Source organism: Delphinus delphis, chromosome 12 (genome assembly GCF_949987515.2).
Source record: "Delphinus delphis chromosome 12, mDelDel1.2, whole genome shotgun sequence".
Lineage (NCBI taxonomy): Eukaryota > Metazoa > Chordata > Mammalia > Artiodactyla > Delphinidae > Delphinus > Delphinus delphis.
Window position 1 is genome coordinate 34939767 of NC_082694.2, and position 21300 is coordinate 34961066.

Here is a 21300-nt window from a genome sequence, read left to right on the forward strand (position 1 = left end):
AATTTATCCCTGTCATTAAACCCTTTGAAGAACTGTTTACATTTCACCAAGAGTATGAGAATTGCAAAGATCTTGCATTTTCAAACAGTGCAAAGCCAACCCAGAGTTTTCCATCTGATAACTCTCAGAAAGACAGAATCTTCTAAGCTAATGAACAGTAATCCTTCACGATGAGGCTTGTATCTGGAACTCAATGAATGCATTTACTGCAGAATTTTTTTCCCAACTGATGATGTTTGCACAGTTTGTCTTTTTAATCATCACATATACATTTAACCCATTTTTGGTAATGTGTGATCCTTCAAATCATCATATTCAAGGCATGCTCACAGTAAGGGCAAAATAATGACCAAAAAATTACCAATTATTCTAATGTAACACCAGATGGCATTTCATTCAATTGCAGATCTCAACACTTATAATCCCAAAATTTATTTAATAATAACTAACAAACATTAGTTGTTTTGTTTTTATTATTTAATATATTATATCTCTTATGGACTGAATGTTTATATCCCCTCGAAAATGTTGGAGCCCTAACCCCCAGTGTGATGATATTTGGAAGTGGGACCTTTGGGAGGTTTAGAGGAGGTCATGAGGGTAGAGCAGCCATGATGGAATTACTGTCCTTATAAGAGGAAGACACACCAGAGCCTTCTCTTTCTACCACATAAAGAAACAGCAAGATGGCAGCTGTCTGCAAGCCAAGAAGAGAGCCTTCATCAAGAATTGAATCTAGGGGGCTTCCCTGGTGGCGCAGTGGTTGAGAGTCCGCCTGCCGATGCACGGGACATGGGTTCATGCCCCGGTCCGGGAAGATCCCACATGCCGCGGAGCGGCTAGGCCCGTGAGCCATGGCCGCTGAGCCTGCGGGTCCAGAGCCTGTGCTCTGCAACGGGAGAGGCCACAACAGTGAGAGGCCCGCGTACCGCCAAAAAAAAAAAAAAAAAAAAAAAAGAATCTAGGACACCTTGACCTTGGACTTCTCAGCCTATAAAGCCACTCGAAGCCACTCGAAGTGGGGTGGCTAAGCTAAGACAAAATATAAATATATTATGTAATAATTGTTATACTATACATTATATTAAGATTAATATATAATGCATGAAATAATATCAACTAACACTCAGGCAGTCTGTTAACAGTTTTACATTCACTGTCTCAACTTATCAAGCTCAAGAGGTAACTCCTTCATTCTAGTTTTACAGATGGAAAAAAATCAAGGCTTGAAGGGGGTAGCTAACTTGCACAAGGCCCCATAAGGGATGAAACCCAGGCAATCCGTCTCCACACTTACCCACTAAGATACAAAGTAAGCTTTCTGAAATTGCTCACGTTCATTTTCATTTACTCTTTAACTAGGATTAAAATACCTAAACAACGCCCACTGCTATGATGTCCCACTAGTGATTTTTTTCCCCATTTTTATGATATCTTCGCTTTGGATGGTACTGCCTCCTCTGAGCGCCCTTAGAAATAATTGGCTCACGCACAAAGAGAGTTACCCTCAATTTAATGAATTCCAGCAATTCATCCTTTTGCTACCCCTTTCTTGCTAATTTATTAATAACAATTACAACAAAACTGCCATGCTGTATAAATTCTTACATATTCTCTTTACCTTAAAGTATTGTCCCTCGGAGTCTTGAAAGGTGATACATTAAAATTTATGTCTTGTTACCAGTAACATAGCTGTAAGCCAACTGATGATAAAAGCCAACTATTCTTCAGTAATTAAACATGCCCATTGTAGTAAATGGAATATTTGCTTCAATATGTCTTTGGAATATTAATATTTCAAATATCACTTTGCATTCTCACACTTGGTCAAACCAATGCTTACTCATTAGCTGAATATATGCTGCTCCCTCTATAACAGGTTTTTATGGATCATTATTTAAATACAGAGAAACAATTGTTCATAGATTTATAATACTTGTCGGTATTAAATGTCTGAATAGTAGCAAGTAGCTCATGGATTCAACAGTAAATACTTCCACAAATCTGTATCAATGAAACCCACTGCCCTACAAATCCATTGATCCTCACAGTCTAAACAAGTTAATGGAAAGACAGTATTGTCACTCTTATGTGTTGATATGGCCAAAAAGATTTGATGCCAACCACAGATTTTCTACTCATAACTTTCAGCGACTTGCTTCCTGTTATTACACATTGAAAACATCCCTTTACGAGGTAACCAACTGTCCCAGTTTACCTGCAACTGTCCTGGTTTTAGCACTGAAGGTTCTGTATCCTGGGAAACCCCGCAGTTCCAGGCTCTTCCTAAACCTTCCTGCAGCCACCCTCCTTAGAGCTAATCCATTCTGACACCATAAAGTCTACTCTCAAAATGTGTTGAAAGCATCACTGATACACACTGTAAATGGCTTTTTCCAAAAGTGTGTGATTTTCAATAAGCATAGCTCTTAGGAAATTGCTTCCAGCACACAGACCAACACAATGGGACCTGCTCGCCAAGACTCTGGGTGATGAATTCTTTTCACCTAAAAACTAAGACAGGATGGTAGCAATGAAAAGAATTCAAATTTGTTCAAACATACTCTTCCCTCACTTTTGCTTAAGAAAGCCCAATAAATGAAGAAGGTTTTAGTTTCTCACCAAGTAAAGATACTAAAGTTTGGGGTGAGAAAGGATAATTCATTTAGTTTTAAATAAGGTAAATTTGAGGTGCCTTTAGGACAAATAGATGAGTCCAGTAGATATCCAGATATAAGTACCTGGGGCTGAGATAAGAGACTGAACTGCAAAGACAGGTTTAGGAGCCATTGGATTACAGGTGGAAGTTGAAATGGATGAGGTGAAGTGGAGCAGACGAGATGACCTGGAGAGAATACGTAAGCAAAGAGGCAGATGAGTACCTTGCCTGATCCCCTGAATCATACTGATTCTTAAAGTGCCCTGCTCTAGATTCCACTGATCTGATTTCCTGTGTCTTCGTCTTCCCGAATCGGAACTGGCCAGTTACTCTTTTGCTGGATGGACTATTCTGAACCATTCCTGGGGCCCAATTTTCCTGAACTCCTCAAGGCATCTCCTCTGTAAGCAACTGGTCCTAGGAGCCCTGAGGTAGCTAAACCTCTTACATGAGCAATTCGTTATTCTCATCATTCTTTCTTTCTTTCTCTTGCTTGCTTTCTTTTGCACAAATGTTTATTGAGCACCAATCATGTGCCAGGCGCTAGAAGCAATGAACTAAAAAGCACAGTATTCCTATAGCATATACTCAAAGGCTATATTTAAGAGAAATGAGCTAAAGAGTTATTGTTACTAATTTTTAAAATTTTGCTTTGTTAAGAAAAAAAAGAAAATCGTGGCAGAGCTTTGAAGTCTCTTGAACTTGATATTCTAAAGGGAAGCAAAAGAGTGCCATACAGTTACTGAAGGTATAGGTATTCTTTCTAAGTCACTAAGCACTAGAGCATTGGATAAACGTGGAATAGGTTAAGTGGAGACAGTGGAGTTTACAGCAAGCTCAAGGCTCAGAACTATGTATATGGACACAGCTCTCAGCCCTCACCTCTCCAACACACCATTCACCCATTCAGCATTCCACAGAACAAACCTATATCATTCTTTATAACAGGGGTCCCCAACCCCTGGGCCGCAGACCAGTAGCAGTCAGCAGCCTGTCAGGAACCGGGCCGCACAGCAAGAGGTGAACGGCAGGCAAGCCAGTGAAGCTTCACCTGCCGCTCCCCATCGCCGCATTACCGCCTGAACCAACCCCCCCAAGCCCCCCTGCGTGGAAAAATTGTCTTCCACGAAACCAGACCCTGATGCCAAAAAGGCTGGGGACTACTGCTTTATAATATCTATTCCCCATTTAGTGGTTTGAAACATTCTGTCTAGTGGCAATAGTGTTCCTGTGGGCTATCGTGTCAAAGTCACTGGGATGCTTTCTGAAAGGCCTCTACTTATTACTGGGAAGTTTCAAGGAAATAATAGAAGGCATACGGTTAGCTCTTTTTGAGAAAACTGAGCCATTCAAATCGTATACTAAAATGTCCTAACTTCCAAAAGGCAAGAAAAATGATTCTTAATTAAATGTTTAACGTTTATTATAGCTAGAATATTAGTTTTAGGTCAAATTTATGATGCACTAGATTTGTACTTCTTATGTTATTATATGGACTTTATAGTTCATTGAGATTTCTTATATAATCAATGTGTACAGTATATTTGAGCCCGTTTATATGACAGCAAAATTTTATTCTTTAGAATTACTACAGAGGTTTAGAGCTGTCGCATCTTTGCTTTCATGACATATTTTTGTCACATCTATAGTTTATTTAATGGCAAGTCCTTGGTCAGGAATGCAATACCCAATTATGACATCGTTCTTATGGGAAAATATGATTGCTTTATGATAGAGTTTCCAGGAATGGACTGTGCTCAAAGGCAGAGACCAATTGTGCTTTGAAAGGAACAGTTCTCAAGAGTGACTGAGTGGTGAGTGTGTGTGTGCTGGTCACACATAACACACCTTCTCTACCCAAGACACATCACTAGGCACTCTCTTCCACCACTCAGGCTTGGAAAGACACATGAATTCTTTTGAGATATTTTCTATCATGCATAAAGGTTTAGTGATGGAGAGGGAAAGACTATATGTGATTATCCACACGTCCATCCCACCTCAAAAATAAAAGCCATTTGGCCTCTCATGCCATTTCCCTATTGCAGGTAGCAGGAAGTCTCAGTAACTTCAAGCACTTCCTGGCTTCTGACCATTTCAGTGAGTGAAGAGTAAGTTCAGCTGCTTCGAGATGCACTTAGGGAAGACCAATGGTACAATGGCACAGAACCCATATGAAGAATCCACAACTCCCAAGTTCAAGTCAGGGACTTCAGTGTGACTCTGGATGTCCCTTGATATTCCTGACTCCTAAAATGTCTGCATCTTCTTCACAAAGGTTTCTTATCTTCAGCACATATGTCCAATTCTTCTAACAGGATTCCCTGAAGGATACTATTTGATAACACCTAGAAAACTGCATAGAGAAATCTTTGAAATGAAAAGTGCCCTTCTCGTTCACTTTAAAAACATAAGTCTCTTAAATATGGCAAATGAATGAGTGAAAAATTGCAGATGTCTGAAAAGGCTGGGATACCCAATAGGACAGAAGGTGTGAAGAATTTCTGATCAGCTTCCAGCAAGCCAGCGCATTTGAAACATCAGAATAAGAATAGGCCATGAAGCTATGTAAACTCATATGTAACTCATCCTTCTACACATGATGTTTAAGCAATTTCAACCGAGCGTTTTTTGATTGCTCAAGACCTTGACTGGCTGTGGCTGCAGCAGAGTTCACACCAAAGAACGCCTGGGACTGAGGGGAGGGAAAGACCCCTGTTGGACTGGGATAACGGGTGCAGCCACTCTGGTGGCCAGACAGTCAGGCTGGCCAAGAACAACATGTGAAAGCTGGGGAGTCACATCAGGGAGAACGGCAGATGCCCAGTCACTGTATCAGTTAGGATTCAGCTGCAGCCAACAGAAACCACTCTAGCTGGTTTCAGCGTAGGGTGATTTATTGCCAGGCATTAGGGGGCTTAGAAGACCTATGGAGGGCTTGCAGGAATAAGTTGCAAGGCCCTGCCACAGTGGAGAGGGCCATCACGGCAAGCTGGTGAGCAGTCTCCAGCCTGATGTGCAGCAGCAAAGTGGATGCTTCACGCCCTCCCTCTCACTCTGGTCCACTCAGCTCTGAAAGCTAGCCTTGCACATGGGCAGAACCAATATAGTACCCAGAAACTGGCTCCGGGGAAGTTTTCTCAATCAGTTTTTTTGTTTTCCAGCATCTGCAGCACAGGGGGTTGGAACAGATGTTAAAGTCACAGATGGTAAAGTTCAAGTTTACACTGAGACATTAAATCAGCGATGGAGCAAGGGAGCCTCAAGGACTTACAGGATGCAAGGAAGAAGAAAATCTGGCTTCCTATCCAAAAAGGTAGACTAGGCCAAGGGGAGAAAGTTCAAAGATGGGAACTTACCAGGAGTCAAGCCTAGGACCACATTCTTTACAGTCAACAGCCTGAATTTCTCCTTAAGAGGAAAAACTTACTGGCGGGATTTGCAACCAAATGTTTCTTGTTTGTTAGTTTACCTATCTATCTAAACAGGCATCTAAGAGCTTCCTGGTAAAATCCTTTAAGGAGCCAAGGCTGCAGGAGAGACTGGACAGAAAGGCATGGTCTTCCCTGAGACCCAGGCCATAGACTTGCTAACTGCAAGTCATGTTATCTTCCTTAGCCCTTCACAATCTCCCCTCCCTCTGGGAAAACCTCTAGGGCACTCAGCATGCAGCCAGGGCTCAGCATGTAGCAGAAGTTCCACGGCAGGGGAGATGAGGACAAAGTCACTTGTTCATCCAGTGAAGCAATCAGCTTCCACTCACTACAAGGCTGAGGACAGCTGTCATTGCCTCAGGCTTCTCCCAGCAGTGTTTCACCTGCAGGACGTTGAAAGGAGGTTGCCAGCCCCTAAAATGAATAAATTAGAAACAGAGCCCAGGGCTCCCTCATGAGTGTACATGCTCAGCCTTTATGGGCCAATGTCTTTATGACCACTTTTCATAAAACCTCACCAATCTGAGTCTGGGGAGCAGACTTCTGACACCAGGGCACCCTGATGTTCTCTAAGGCCAGCTCTACTCTTGCATTTCAGGGATCTGCCCCAGTAACAACGATAAAAACAATGTTGTTGATATTTGAGGCATCTTAATTTGCTCCTCACTACAACATGGAGATACAGGCAGGAAAAATAGAAGGATTTCCATTTAAAGATGAGGAAACAGGGATATAGTACAGATCTGTCCAAGGTACATAATGCTGGTCCCAGGCCAGACACCAGACCCACAAATTACAAATGCAGGAGTGACACTCACAACTCCAAACTGCCTAGGGCTTCTGCTATTTATAGCCGGATCCTAGGAGCAAAAGGGGTGGGGGGAAGTGGGATTCAGAGGCCCACACTGAGGAACAGGTCCTCAAGAGTCAGGAAACACTGAAATGCTTCATTGCAAAGAAGACTTTTTAAGGCACACCAACCTTTTCTGAGTCATACTGGGGCAAAATAATTTCACACAATTCCGAAAATAATTACAGAATTGAATTGGAAAGGACTGAATAAAGAAAGGTAGGAGAAAGAAGAGGTTAAAATCTAAGGGCAATTTCCAACTTTTTTCCGTGTCCACACCCTACTGAAGTATGGCTGACTTTAAGCGCTTCTTCCACAGCCCTTTACAAAGTGTTAGATATACATATATTTTCATTTAATACTGATTTTGCTTTCAGAACTTCCCCCACACCCCCTTAAGATAAGTGAAGATACTTTAGTCAAGGCATATATGATGGGAATGAGTTAAAATAGTAAACCCATTTGTCCTCAAACCTACTATTGTCACTTAATGTTCGTATTTCCAAGGAAAGGAGAAACACACAGAATCAAAAAATTTTAAGTAGAAACATACAATTTTGACCTTTAAAAACCAAGTTGCTGTAAGGAAAGAAATTACTTGCTTTTTTATTCCAAATTGGCTTAATACTTATAACTGGTAACATTTGCTGAGGGCATACTTTGTACCAGGAACTACAGCTAAGCCCATGATACACACTGCACTTCACAACAGCCTGGGAAATAAGTATTATTCCCATTTTACAGATGAGGAAAATGAGGAGCAGTAAGATTAAATCAGTGCTTCTCGAATTTAATGTGCAAACAAATGACCTGAGGATCTTGTTAAAATGCAAATTCTGATTCAGGAGGTTCTAGGACCAAGACCCAGGACTTGGGAATAGTGGACACCAGGTTCAAAGTCATTAGGTCCACTCCTACTCCCAGGCACTGGTTCTCAAAGTGTGACCTCGGACCACCAGCAGCAGTAGACCCTGGAAATGCGTTAGAAATGCAAATTCTAGGGCTTTGCCCCAGAAAGACTAGATCAGAAACTCTGGGAGTGGGGTCCAGTGGTCTGTGTTTTAGCAAGCCCTCCAGGGGTCTCTAATGGCACTCATGTCAGAAGCCACCACACAAGGCCACACCTTGTTTCCTCCTCTTTGGGAAGTCTTTCCTACCTATTCGCCTTTGAGTCTTGGAATGTCTTTAGGGTTTTGACATATCACAATCCCTCTGTGTTAATTACTATCATACAAAAGGTAATTTCTTCAGAGAAGCCTGAAAGTGTACTACCTCTCATGACTAAAACTGCATTGCTTTCGTCTTCTCCATACCAGAGAAAAATGGCAAAACAATTTATGCAGCCAATAAGATGGAAGGCAAAGGAGGAACTAAGCTGGCTTTCCAAATCAAATTGTTGATATGCTCTGGGGTTATAAAGTATAACTGAGCTGCTGCTGGCATGTGCTTTATACCTAGGAAATGATCATTCTCCTAGGCCTAAGCACAGAGCAGATTTCAGTGAAGAAATGGAAATGTTTCCCTGGAAAATTCCCCATCCCAGCAACAACAATGATGCAATCATTTATTTTCCACATTCAGAACCACAGAACTTCAGTGCTTCCCCAAAGTAGGCCTCTGTGGGCCCCAGAAATAAAATATATATATACAGAACCCTAAAGTGGAGCCTTATTGCAACTCAAAAAATGGAAGAAGAGATGAGCAGAGTAACATTTTTCTATTCACCAAGCCAAAAATAATAGTATCCCATTCTGTTCAATTTACAGTCTAGTTAAAGTCTGCTTTGGTCCTTACTTTATCTGACCCAATACATTCATCCTTACTAAAGCGCCCACCTCATACTCACTGAGGCCAGACTCCAGTCAAGATATTTTGTAAGTTAAAAGTGTGATAGGTTCTTGATGACAGCATATATTTTCCCCCATCTGCACTAAATTCAAACCATTCTTTGCAGCCCTATTAGACATGAGCAAAGTCGCTTGTAGCCAGTAGGTGTCCTTTGATTGTATTTTTAGAATAGCCCATGAATAAAACAGAATTGGATTACCCCCAGAAAAGTTGGTAACTAAATATGACAGTCTGAATAATCAGAAGAATTCTAACATTTTATATGGGGAGTTGTCTCCCGCAATGCCATTGGAAGCTGTGTGTTAGATTCAGATTCCTGATTTCAGATAATCCAAAAGAGTTGCTATAGGTGTTGAAAGCTACTAGAAAGCAACACAAAAGCACAGTAATGCTCACAGTGAAGGAGCAAGCATATGTTTGCATGAGTGTGTGTACACACACACACACACACACACACACACACACACACACACACACACCATGCAAGGCCAGGAGAGAAAGCTTCAGTGTAAGAAAAACCAGCCTCACAATCTCTTGACATATAATCCTCTCTCCCTAAATTCCAGCCTTTAATCTAAAGCCCAAATTTCCTCCACTGTTATCTTTAGATATTTAATTAATTTGCACCCAGGTCCCCAGAACTCTGATTCCATAACTTGCATCTGAGCCTGGCCCCAGAGAATCAAATACATATTCACACTCTCAGAAGCTGGAGATCTTACCATATTTAACAAGAAGCATCTCTGACAGTAACTGGAGTTTTGTATCAAGGTAAATAAATGGTAAGATCATAAGAACATACTCCAGTGGCCCTGTGCATCCTGGAAATGCTAACATCAGAGAGCAAATTTAACATAAGGCCTCGGCGGAGATGAATTTTCTATAAACAAACAGTATGAAGAAAGCCTCACTTTTGTCATGTGTTATTCCCATTGAAGAAAAGATGAATATTCTGTTTCATATGTTTGTTACCAGAAGCTGCTGCTTCACTTATTTAATAGGAAGATTTTCACTTCCTCACCGGGCAGACCAAGTTATCATCATATTTTGGCCAGCACTGGACGAGCAATTTTACCCAGCAGTGCCTTTTAATGCAAATTGTGCAAACTGTTAAATGTACCGTGATGTTAACACTTCGGGTGAGTCGGTTTAAAAGTAGCTTATCTTTTTCTTTACCCACACTGAATGAAGCACCATCTTCCAGCACTCGGAAGTTTTCTCTAGGATAGACTTTCTCAACCTCAGCACTACTGATGTCTGGGATCAGATAATTTTTTGTTCTAGGAGCTGTGGTAAGCAGAATAATGGTCTTTTAAAGATGTTCACGTCCTAATCCCTGGAACCTGTGAATTGCTACATTACATGGCAAAAGGAAATTAAGGTTTACAGATAAAATTACATTTGCTAATCAATGGACCTTAAAATGAGGATATTACCTTAGATTATCTGTGTGGGTCCAATGTAATCACGGGAGCCCTTAAAAGTTAAAGAGGGAGGCAAAACAGTTGGTCCAGAGAGATGTGATGATGGAAGAGGCAGGAGAGATTTGAAACTTGAAAGGGACTTGACCTGCCATTGCTGGCTTTGATTACAGAGGAAGGGGCCACAAGCCAAGAGATGCAGACAACATCTAGAAGCTGAAAAAGGCAAAAGAGTGAATTCTCCCCTAGAGCATACAGAAAGGAAAGGAATCCTGCTGACCCCTTGATTTTAACCCTGGGAACCATATGGAAGACCTCTGACCTACAGAACTATAAGACAGGGGTCCCCAACTCCCGGCCATGGACCGCTACTGGTCCATGGCCTGTTAGGAACTGGGCCGCACAGCAGGAGGTGAGCAGCAGGCGAGCAAGCAGAACTTCATCTGTATTTACAGCCACCTCCATCGCTTGCATTACCACCTGAGCTCCACCACCTGTCCGATCAGCAGTGAACCCTACTGTGTGCTATGCATGTGAGGGATCTAGGTTGCGCGCTCCTTACGAGGGTCTAATGCCTGATGATCTGAGGTAGAGCTGAGGCAGCGATGCTAGTGCTGGGAAGTGGCTGCAAATACAGATTATCATTAGCAGAGAGGTTTGACTGCACAGAGAAATTAATAAATCAATTGCTTGCAGACTCATATCAAAACCCTATCAATGAGTGGCAAGTGAAAACAAACTCAGGGCTCCCACTGATTCTGCATTATGGTGAGTTGTATAATTATTTCATTATATCTTACAATGTAATAATAATAGAAACAAAGTGCACAATAAATGTCATGAGCTTGAATCATCCCCACCCCCATCTGTGGAAAAACTGTCTTCCACAAAACCGGTCCCTGGTGCCAAAAAGGTTGGGGACTGCTGCTATGAGATAATAAATCTATGTTGTGATAATAAAGTTTGCCATTAAATCTGTGGTGATTTGTTATGGCAAGTAACAGCCCTTGTATTGGCAGCCTTTGTATTAAAAAACTAGTACAGAGACTGTCTTGTGCATTGTAGAATGTTTAGCAGCATCTATGACTCTACCTGCTACATGCCAGTAGGACCCACCCCCATGTTATGACAATCAAAAATGTCTCCAGACATTGCCAAATGTCTCCTGGGGGGCAAAATCACCACTGCCCTAACACTACCAGACTCATTTATTTCTAGAATAACACTGTCTTCTCACTAATAACACTGTCTTCTCACTAATATTCAGCCTCAAACTTTTGGGCCAAGTCGTTTCAATATCCCAGTATAGTGGAAAAAATTTTATTTTTATTTAAAAAAATTTTTAATCAAACAGAAAAAATATCCCATGACTCATTATTGCACTAGAAAAAAAAACAACCTCACTGTATAGGAAGCAAATGAGAAGGTGTGAAAGATACAGGTTAATGTCAGACCCATGAAGGGAGTTGGCCCATTATCAATAATGATTTTTAAAAATAGTAACAGTAATAAAAATAACTAAGGACTTTATAGCTATTACTACATTTACTCTTCAAAACTATTAGTGGGGCTTCCCTGGTGGCGCAGCAGTTGAGAGTCCCCCTGCCGATGCAGGAGACACGGGTTCGTGCCCCGGTCCAGGAAGATCCCATGTGCTGTGGAGCGGCTGGGCCCGTGAGCCATGGCCGCTGAGCCTGAGCGTCCGGAGCCTGTGCTCTGCAATGGGAGAGGCCACAACAGTGAGAGGCCCGCGTACCGCAAAAAAAAAAAAAGAAAAAAACTATTAGTATCCCCACTATGAGCCATAACTTGTGAGTATCGGGACATTCTTGCTGTCATCTGTGACTTACTATAGCTAACACCTCAGAGGTGGAGATGGGGTGAAGTTTTATTCAGGGACAGATGGAGAGAGTAGAGGTCCTTCTGGGAAAAAGGTCTATCCCAGCACCTGTGTGTACTGGGTATCCTATAAATGTTTGGAGGGTTGACTGGAGAATGGTGAAGCCCACAGATATAAGCATCAGAAAGCAGCACTTTGTCTCAGTCTATTCAAATTCTAAGCCCCTCCCAATTTAACTGGGTATTCACAGCCACTGCCAATGGAAACAGAAACACAGAGCTTAGGAAAATGTTTAAATGATAATTAACTATTAAAACTCATGGTAATTCCTTACATAAAGTTAGGGATATTTCCCCCCTAAAACAACCCAGTTCTCCGGTACTGTTTTCTCTGAATACAACCCCAATAGCTTTAAAAAGTTCTGTGCAGGGCTTCCCTGGTGGCGCAGTGGTTGAGAGTCCGCCTGCCGATGCAGGGGACACGGGTTCGTGCCCCGGTCTGGGAAGATCCCACATGCCGCAGAGCAGCTGGGCCCGTGAGCCATGGCCGCTGAGCCTGCACGTCCGGAGCCTGTGCTCCACAACGGGAGAGGCCACAACAGTGAGAGGCCCGCGTACTGCAAAAAAAAAAAAAAAAAGAAAAAAAAAAAGTTCTGTGCAGGCAGGATGTCTAGAGGAAATCTCCATCCCCACCTGCTCCCTGACACTGAACAGGCCATAACTTCATAGGTTATGAAGTTATAGGCCAGCAACTTCATACGTGTTGCTTTGGTTTTCCATTGTCACACCCAGCTTGAAACTTGGTTGCAATCCCACGTGCTCTGAAAGCTTCCTAAATGACGAAGCAGCCATCACTATCATTAGACACCACTGTCTTGCATGGCCAAGCGGCCATGCTCCTATTAGGACCAGTTCTGTCCTGAGTTCTCTTGGAGCATAACCCATCTCCCAGGAGCCACCTCATTAAAGCACTGGTGACTGGACAAATTGCAAATTCTAAGTCTGGCTGATGTTGCCTTGTAGAAATGACTGTTAAGATATTACGTTTCTTGTATTCCTGGAAGAGTCAGAAAGTGACTGCAGGTGCACTGGGGGAGGCGGGGAGACAAAGCAACTGCAAGGACAGCTAGCAACCCTTCCCGCAATGGACAATAACTCTGTCACATCCACATTACCCAGAAAGGCCCATTCTGCTAACGTGGAATTTTTTTCTTTTCCAGCTCTGCAATGTCTGGCTCACTTTACTGTCATACTAAACGTAAGAAATCAATGCCAGACTCTGCCTTTACAGAGTCCAATGTCCGGAATATTTCTTGCTGCTTTACCTGAATTTCCCTTTCCTCTGCTTTTTAATTTTTTTTTTTAACCTTGTTCCAGGAGGTAATCAGCCTCAGGGTAAGGAGACAGAAATGCAAGATTGTATCAGAAAACACCATTTGGATTATATTTTATTGATGTCGTGCTAACAGCACCCCAAAAATGGACAGTAGTTATTTAAATTGGTTGTGTGATGAGGCTGTTTATCGCCGTACACTGAGCTAAAGAAATGGAGGGCAAAAATTCTAACATCTAGTCAGTAATTCGGGAGAATAAAATGCAGTGTTTCACATCTGAACAGCAGCAACTCAACTGCCCCTGGGATGCCAGGCCCCACCAGAAACCCCTTTCAGTGGCTGGGAGGCAGTCTGCCACATAGCATGGATGCTTTTTCAGCTGGACCAGGAGTGACTGGTCAGCAGGAAGTTCTGCTTTAGGCATCAAAATGGCAGGAAGGAAATGCAGGGCAAGTGGGGCATAAAACCTCGCTAAGAAGCAGAATACTGTCAAACTAGGTTGTTCAGTAGCTTTCACCTTTCAGTCTTTTCAAGCTGGGCTAACTAGGCCCTGAGTGGATCCTGCAGGGGTACTTGCTATAGTTCATTTGGGGTAGAGAGAAAAGGAAAGAGCTTAAGGCAAGTGTTCTGTCCCCATTTTAAAAGAAGAAACCCAAACCAATACCAATGATGGATTGTTGATTATTTTCATTCCTTAAAAAAGGGAGAAATTTAAAAGCTGGGTCAATTTTGGCGGGGAAATTTATTCAACAAACATTGGGCTTCTATTCAACAAAAATAATGGGCTCTGGCAAAAAATTTTTTAAATGTATATATAATACATAAGATGTGATTCCTTTTCTGAGCTAGATAGATATTTACACCAGTAACTATAATGCAATCCAGAATTAAATGCTTGCTATAGGAAAGGTACAACCATATGCTCCTATGCCACCCACAGTGATGGAAGGATGGGGAAGGTTTCGGGAAAGCCACAGTATTGGAGCTGAGCCTTTTAGTCTGACAATGACTGTAACAGATGGAGAGGACATGGGAGGGCACTGCAAGCTGGGAGCACAGCTGAGAGCAAAGGCTCAGCGACATGGGCAAGCAAAGCACATCTGGGAAGCAGACAGTGCTCCCTGTAGACTGGAAGCAAGGAGCTGAAATGGAAAATGATGCTCCCTGATACATATATTTCAAACAACTAGCTTATACTGTGCCAGCACACAGTGTTGGTTATGACCCCCAATGAGTCACATCCTTGTATAGTCTTCTCTCCTTGAGTTTGGATGGAACCTGTGACTTCCTTCTAACCCAAAGAATATCACAAGTGACGGGCTGTCACTCCCTTGATTAAGATACATTATATGTCACAGGCTGTTACTCCCATGATCATGTTGTTACCTATAAAACTTTATCTTAGCAGACAGGAGAGAGAGGCTCCCTTGCTGGCTCTGAAGAAGTAAACTGCCTTATTATGAGAGGGTCATATAGTAGGCAGCCTTTAGTAGCTGAACAGTACCTCCAGCCAACAGCCAGCAAGAAAAAGGGCAGATGATTTATGCCAACAATCAGGGGAGCATGTAAGTACATCTTTCCCCAGTCAAGCCTCAGAATAGACCACAGCCCCAGCTGACACCTGTATTATAGCTTAGGAAGCCTTATAATCTAGAGAAGGCTTACCTCGATTCCTGGCCTATGGAAACTGTGAAATAAGTGGGCATCTCTTTAAAAGCCATTAAGTTTGTGGTAATTTGTTATCCAGCAAAGAAAACTAATACTCTGAGTTAAATAAATATTGGAAAGGACTGGCATTCAAGACCAGAGCAGGGAAGCCCTTGTATATCTTTATTCAATATGTCTGTAATTATTCATTATTGCCCAATACTCTGTTTTGTTTTTGACAATTATAGACACCTTATTAAATGAACTACCATATGTAGAGTTCTCAGCACAGTGCCTGGAATGTACTGAATGCCGTAAGTGTTAACTATTATTATTGTTGCTACTCTCATTATTATTTCTTGCTATGAATAAATTTCCTCAAGAGAAGTAAGATGCTGTTAAAGACAAAAGCTCACCTAAGACACATTGTTCTCCAGGAATTCCCTGGCAATCCAGTGGTTAGGACTCCACACTTCCACTGCAGGGGTCCCCAGTTCAATCCCTGGTCAGGGAACTACGATCCCACAAGCCTCACAGCATGGCCATAAAAAAGAAAGAAAGAAACACTATCCTCCTTAGGTCTTAAGCTTTGGGAGCTTCGAGAATCTGAAGAAAACAACATACTAACCATCACTAAGAAAAATGCACATATTCACACATACACAACATTTTGCCTATAGTTTCAAGGGGCTCTCAGATAAGAACCAATATTCCAAAAGAATATGGAGAATGTGGCACTCCAAGCCAAGCGGGAGAGTCCCCTGAAGGCCCCTAGAGACAGTAGTCTCAGGACCTCTGATTTTATCCTCAGCTCTGACGCCAAGACTTTGACACTATCTTCTTTGGCCAGTGCCAGTTTAAAGCGCTGCTCAAAACCAAAAAGGGTGTTGTTCCCAAGGTAGAGAGCATTCTCACCTCCAGCTCTCTTGAGTGGTGAGCAAAGCCCCATACTTTCAGATTGCTAAATGAGAAGACCCTCCACACACCTGCATTGCAAAGCCAGCCACACAAAGTTCTCCTTGGGTTTCTTACGCATCTTATGCGCAGTACACAGAATCCAGGAAAGCGGCATCAACACCCCCCCAAGCTTCACCTTCTCACAGAGCGCTGCTGTCTCTCGGCTCCTGGTGTAGGGGGCACCTAAGAAACGAAGGGATTGGTCCAATCTCACGGGAGTCCACCATCCACAGCACAAACAATTGTGATCGAAGTTGCCCATCATACACTGATTGTTCCATATAACTACTCCAGACATAAATGCAGGCTTCAGAGGCTGCCTGATTCAGTTTCTCTATTTTAAGTTGACAACTGTGTGTTAGGATTGCAAGACATTCAAAACTGAAACTGGAATTTTAGCTTCCTGCCTGGGAAAAATATTTTTAATGGACATGGAAATGTAATGAACAATGTGTGGACCAATGAATAAAACATAATGTGCATGGAATTGGTGAAAAGTGAATCTCATGCTTACATCAACACATTCCATTGATTTGTTCTGAAATACATATTTTATATATATGTGTGTATGTGCATGTATATATTACATTCACACAGTGGGTTGAAATTAATAATCAAATTTGCACATCACTTTTAATTAAATCCACATCTTTTCTGTCCCCCCAGCTGCTGGCCCGGTGTTTATGTGGAATACATCTGGGAGCCCTCAGCATTCTCCACAGTCACCCGTCCTTTCAGTCCCCAGATACACCTGCTTTCTGCAGCTGGTCCCCCAACAGGTGCAACGGAAAGCCTGGTTGATGGGCATTATAAACACCCCTGCTGCTGAGCATCTGGGAGGTAACAAAGGGCCCAATTCCAACTTCAATGTTCCTTCCTGCAGCAGAAGTGAAAACACCCTGTGTGATCACAACATGCTGGAGTCCCCATCAGTCACTTTCCCACTCCAGGAAGAAATGCTTCAGGTCAACAGGGCGTTAACAGCTGTGCCACCTTCTGGGTTATTAATGGAGGTCCCCACAGGGAGCTGGGCCTTGGTCATTCTTGTTTGTTTGAGCTTCTAAGCCCACAGCCAGCAGCCTGGATGCTCTATCTCCATTTGTCCTAATGAGCAAGGCACAGATTTCCTCATGGTCCTCCAGTTTGTAACCATTAACCACCTGGTTTTGATTGGGGAGCCCAGAGTCCAGTGCTTCCCACAGTACTTCCAAATGAAAAACATGTGGCAGCATCACACACTGTGAGAATTACTATTCTGCAATTCCTTGTTGATAGAGCACTAGGTATTTCAAAGCAAGAAAAATTCAGAATAATGTGCAGGGCTTTTTGTTTTGTTGTGTTGTGTGTTGGTTCTCATTATTCCACACCCTGAATTTTGGAAGGGGGTTCAGATTATTTTTCCTGTGGTGATCTGAAAAATACCTCATTCTATACTGAAAGCATCCATGCAATGAGTCTAGATATAAATACAGGCTCTAAAACTATGCTCTGTGGCACCCAGGTTAATGGACTAATGCTATAAAGCAATAGGTTACAAAAGGAATTTCAATACAATTAAAACCATAAAGCTAATGATGATCTGTTTCAAATGAAGCTCTAGATGAAAATAAAGCACTAAAAGTCACTTGTTCATTAATCAGTTTTGATTCCATTTGCAGAAGTTCACAGAGGGCGTTACTCATCTAAAGTGTAAGATGTGCTGGAAAGAAAATATGTAAAAATGACCTCCATTCTGCTATTTACTTTGACACTCTCGCTCCATGCCAATGGACTACTCCCCACATGCCTGCAAGGCAGAGTTCAAGTACCACTCCATTTGAATCTTCTTGTAGCTTTTTTATGCACATTCCAAGCTACTATGTACAGCCCAGGAATTAAGTTGCTCCCCTGAGACACCGTAAGACTGGATCAGGATCCCAGACTACCGTTAGCTTCAGTGGTGCCCCCACTTGCTTGAAAGAGTTATTGCATCACACTGTGATCCTTAAAAGACCCTAGTTATCCCCAGGTAGTTCCTGCTGCCCTGGGTGAATCTAGTTCCTGCATGAAACAACTATTTCGGCTTCTTTATTCTTTATTATGTAGTTAAAGACCCTCCTGGTCTTCTCCTGGCTTTCCCCCACACAAAACCTCTAATATTACTGAAAAAAGGAGACAGACTCTGGGCACAACTATACTATCCACCCACAAGACACATGAGTGTTACGTCCAAAAAGCAGGAACCAGACGGTCTTGGATCTATGTGCTGCATTCCTATAGGCGGTGTTCCAGGGAGGAGGAAACGGTGCTCTACATTCTTAGTGCCTGCTGCTATGTGCTTTGTGCCCATAGGATGTGTCTCTGGGCATAAAAGGCCAAAAAAGACAATCACATCCAATTGGAGCTTTCAACAGAACACATCCATTGGCAAGTGAAAGCTCTGTATGTGGTTTTCCTTACACAGAATGGTTTGTAACTCCTGTCTTTTACAGATATTATCCACCTAAAACCTTAATGCTTTGACAAGCAAGTCATGGGGGAAAAAAACGCTGCTTGCTCTCTTCTCCATGGTCTGTGCTATGACTCTAAGACTAAGACAAAGAAGCTGCCAGAACCTGATTCATCCACCAAGCCAATGGGGTTGAGGGTAGGAAGACTAGAAAGCAAGAACTGCTTCCATGTTATCTATCACAGGTCTATCCCTGTGCTGGGTACCTTCCCCTCCTGACATCTTTTCCACCCTTCCCCACTCACCTCTGTGCGCCAAGAGGCTGACATATATTGGCTACACCAAGGGCTCCCTGGCCCTCTGGCTTTCAGCTGGTTTGGGCCCATGGAAAACACCAGGAGGAGGCAGAGAGTGAAAGCCAAGTGTCTGTTCCTGCCACTCCTTCCTGCAGGTGGCCCTGGGTTGGCTGAGATCCTCTCCTGCGCTTCTGCTCCCATCAGCCAGCCCTCTCCATGGAGCTGCCGTCCTGTCCCATACTGCTCTTCTCTTGCCCTTTAGACCCCTGAGTGGTAACCACTCCCCACTGTTACTTCCCAAAGTGCTGTACTCCCTCTGGCTGGTTTCCTGTAACTCTGCTTACACCTTTGTGATCCACTTTGTAAATTCCTAGTTTGAGGTTGCTACTTATTTCTTGCCAGGATCCTGACTGACATAATCAAAATCATACCTAAAGGAACTTCCCTAGCAGTCCAGGGGTTAAGTCTTCGCCTTCCAAAGCAGGGGGCCTGGGTTCTATCCCACATGTCTCACAGTCAAAAAACCAAAACATAAAAAAAAAGAGAAGGAATATTGTAACAAGTTCGGTAAAGACTTTAAAAATGGTCCACATCAAAAAAATCTTTAAAAAAAAAACATACCTAAAAACAAATGACTAACCCAGTACAACCTGGATTTGGGGAACCTAAAAAAAATGTCTCATCTAACAATACGTAGTATAGAAACAGACTGTTAAGAGTACAGACATGGAAGCCATAGGAACCGTTGCCCACCTTCTCATTCCTTCAACAATATCCATCGAGCTTCATATGCCAGGCACCGTTCTCAGAGGAAATGATGATATCCCAGCTTTTAGGGATAATCTAGAAAGTGATCTCCCTATTGCAAATGTTATGTGGGTATTTTTTGGTACAACTGTTCAATGTAAATCAAAAAGTAATTCAATAAATTAACATGTGCTGTGGAAGATGGTAGAGCAGCTGGCAGGTTTAACAGTAGCATCAAATTATATATCCATTGTTCTCAAATTTGGTTTTAAATGAGAATCATGTGTGAGCTTTCTAAACCTACAGATGATTCACTTCCATCCTCAGAAGGTACTGGGGCACTTAAATGATTCTTATGCATCATGTCTGGGTTGGCACAATGCTATTAGTTTTTGAACCACACTTAATCTTGGTTAGGAAGGTATATACACCATAGTGTAATTAAGCAATTTCCTACTGTTGAATATTTAAATTCTTTTTAATATTTGACTATTATAAATAAGAATGCACTGAACATATTTGGACATACATATTAGTACAAATTTCTGAATAACTTACTTTATATTTATAAAAGGGAAATAACTGAGTCAAAAAGGATGTGAATTCTTTTTAAGTTCGTAATACATTTTGCTAAATTGATTTCTATAATGCTTATGCCAATTTACATTTCAAACAGTTATGTTTGCAAATGTATTTCACTGTATCCTTATCAACATTGAAGAATATCTATTTTTGCCAATTTGATAAGCAGAAATGGTATCTCATTTCAATTTGCATTTCTTTATTAGTGAAGTTGAACTTTTTATGTTATTAATCATTTACATTTATTCTCCTGTAAACAGTCTATGGCCTCTGTTGGACCAGTCTTAAATTACTCCCTTGGTCAAATATTTCAACTCAGTCTATCATTGATTTTTCCCCCTTTTTATGAGTCTATGTCTCCAATTTTATAATTGAAGCAGTAGGGAAAAATAAAAGCTCCTTTAAAGAAATTCAGTTTATTGCTAAGTTGTGAAAACATATTCCTGTACTCACTTCAAGGAAGTGCCTTCTCTGATACTGCAGACACAGAGATTCTACCATAAAATTAGAACTGCATACTTTTTCATTGCCATAATATTCGTGTGTTCCAACTTGTAGCAGGGAAAGGCAAATCTGTATTTCATTCCTTGAGGAATGGCTTTTTGCATGGCAGTTTTTAAATTTAAAAAAGAAGAAAGGAGGGCTTCCCTGGTGGCACAGTGGTTGAGAGTCCGCCTGCCGATGCAGGGAACATGGGTTCGTGCCCCGGTATGGGAAGATCCCACATGCCGCGGAGCGGCTGGGCCCATGAGCCATGGCCGCTGAGCCTGTGCGAACGGAGCCTGTGCTCCACAACGGGAGAGGCCACAACAGTGAGAGGCCCGCGTACCGCAAAAAATAAAAATAAAAAATAAAAATAAATTTAAAAAATAGAAGAAAGGAAAGGAAAATAAATAAAGATAAAACTCTCATCCACATTTCTCTAGAACAGAGTAAAACAGCTGCACAAACCATGGTGATGTCACTAACACTACGGTACATATTTATGAAATGCTGCAGTCATGGAAATAGTTCAAAATACAGTAAGAATTTCATACTGTGAATGCAAAATAGTGCATTTGCAACATGATAAAACTGAGATATTTAAATCTTCCATAAAAAATGCACTGTGAACACTGAACTCAATACTGCCAATACTGCAAGTTAAATCAACGAGAATTTTATTAAGCATTTACTGCTATGTCATAAATATATATATATATACACACACACACACACACACATATATATATATATATATCCCTCCATATATTCCAAG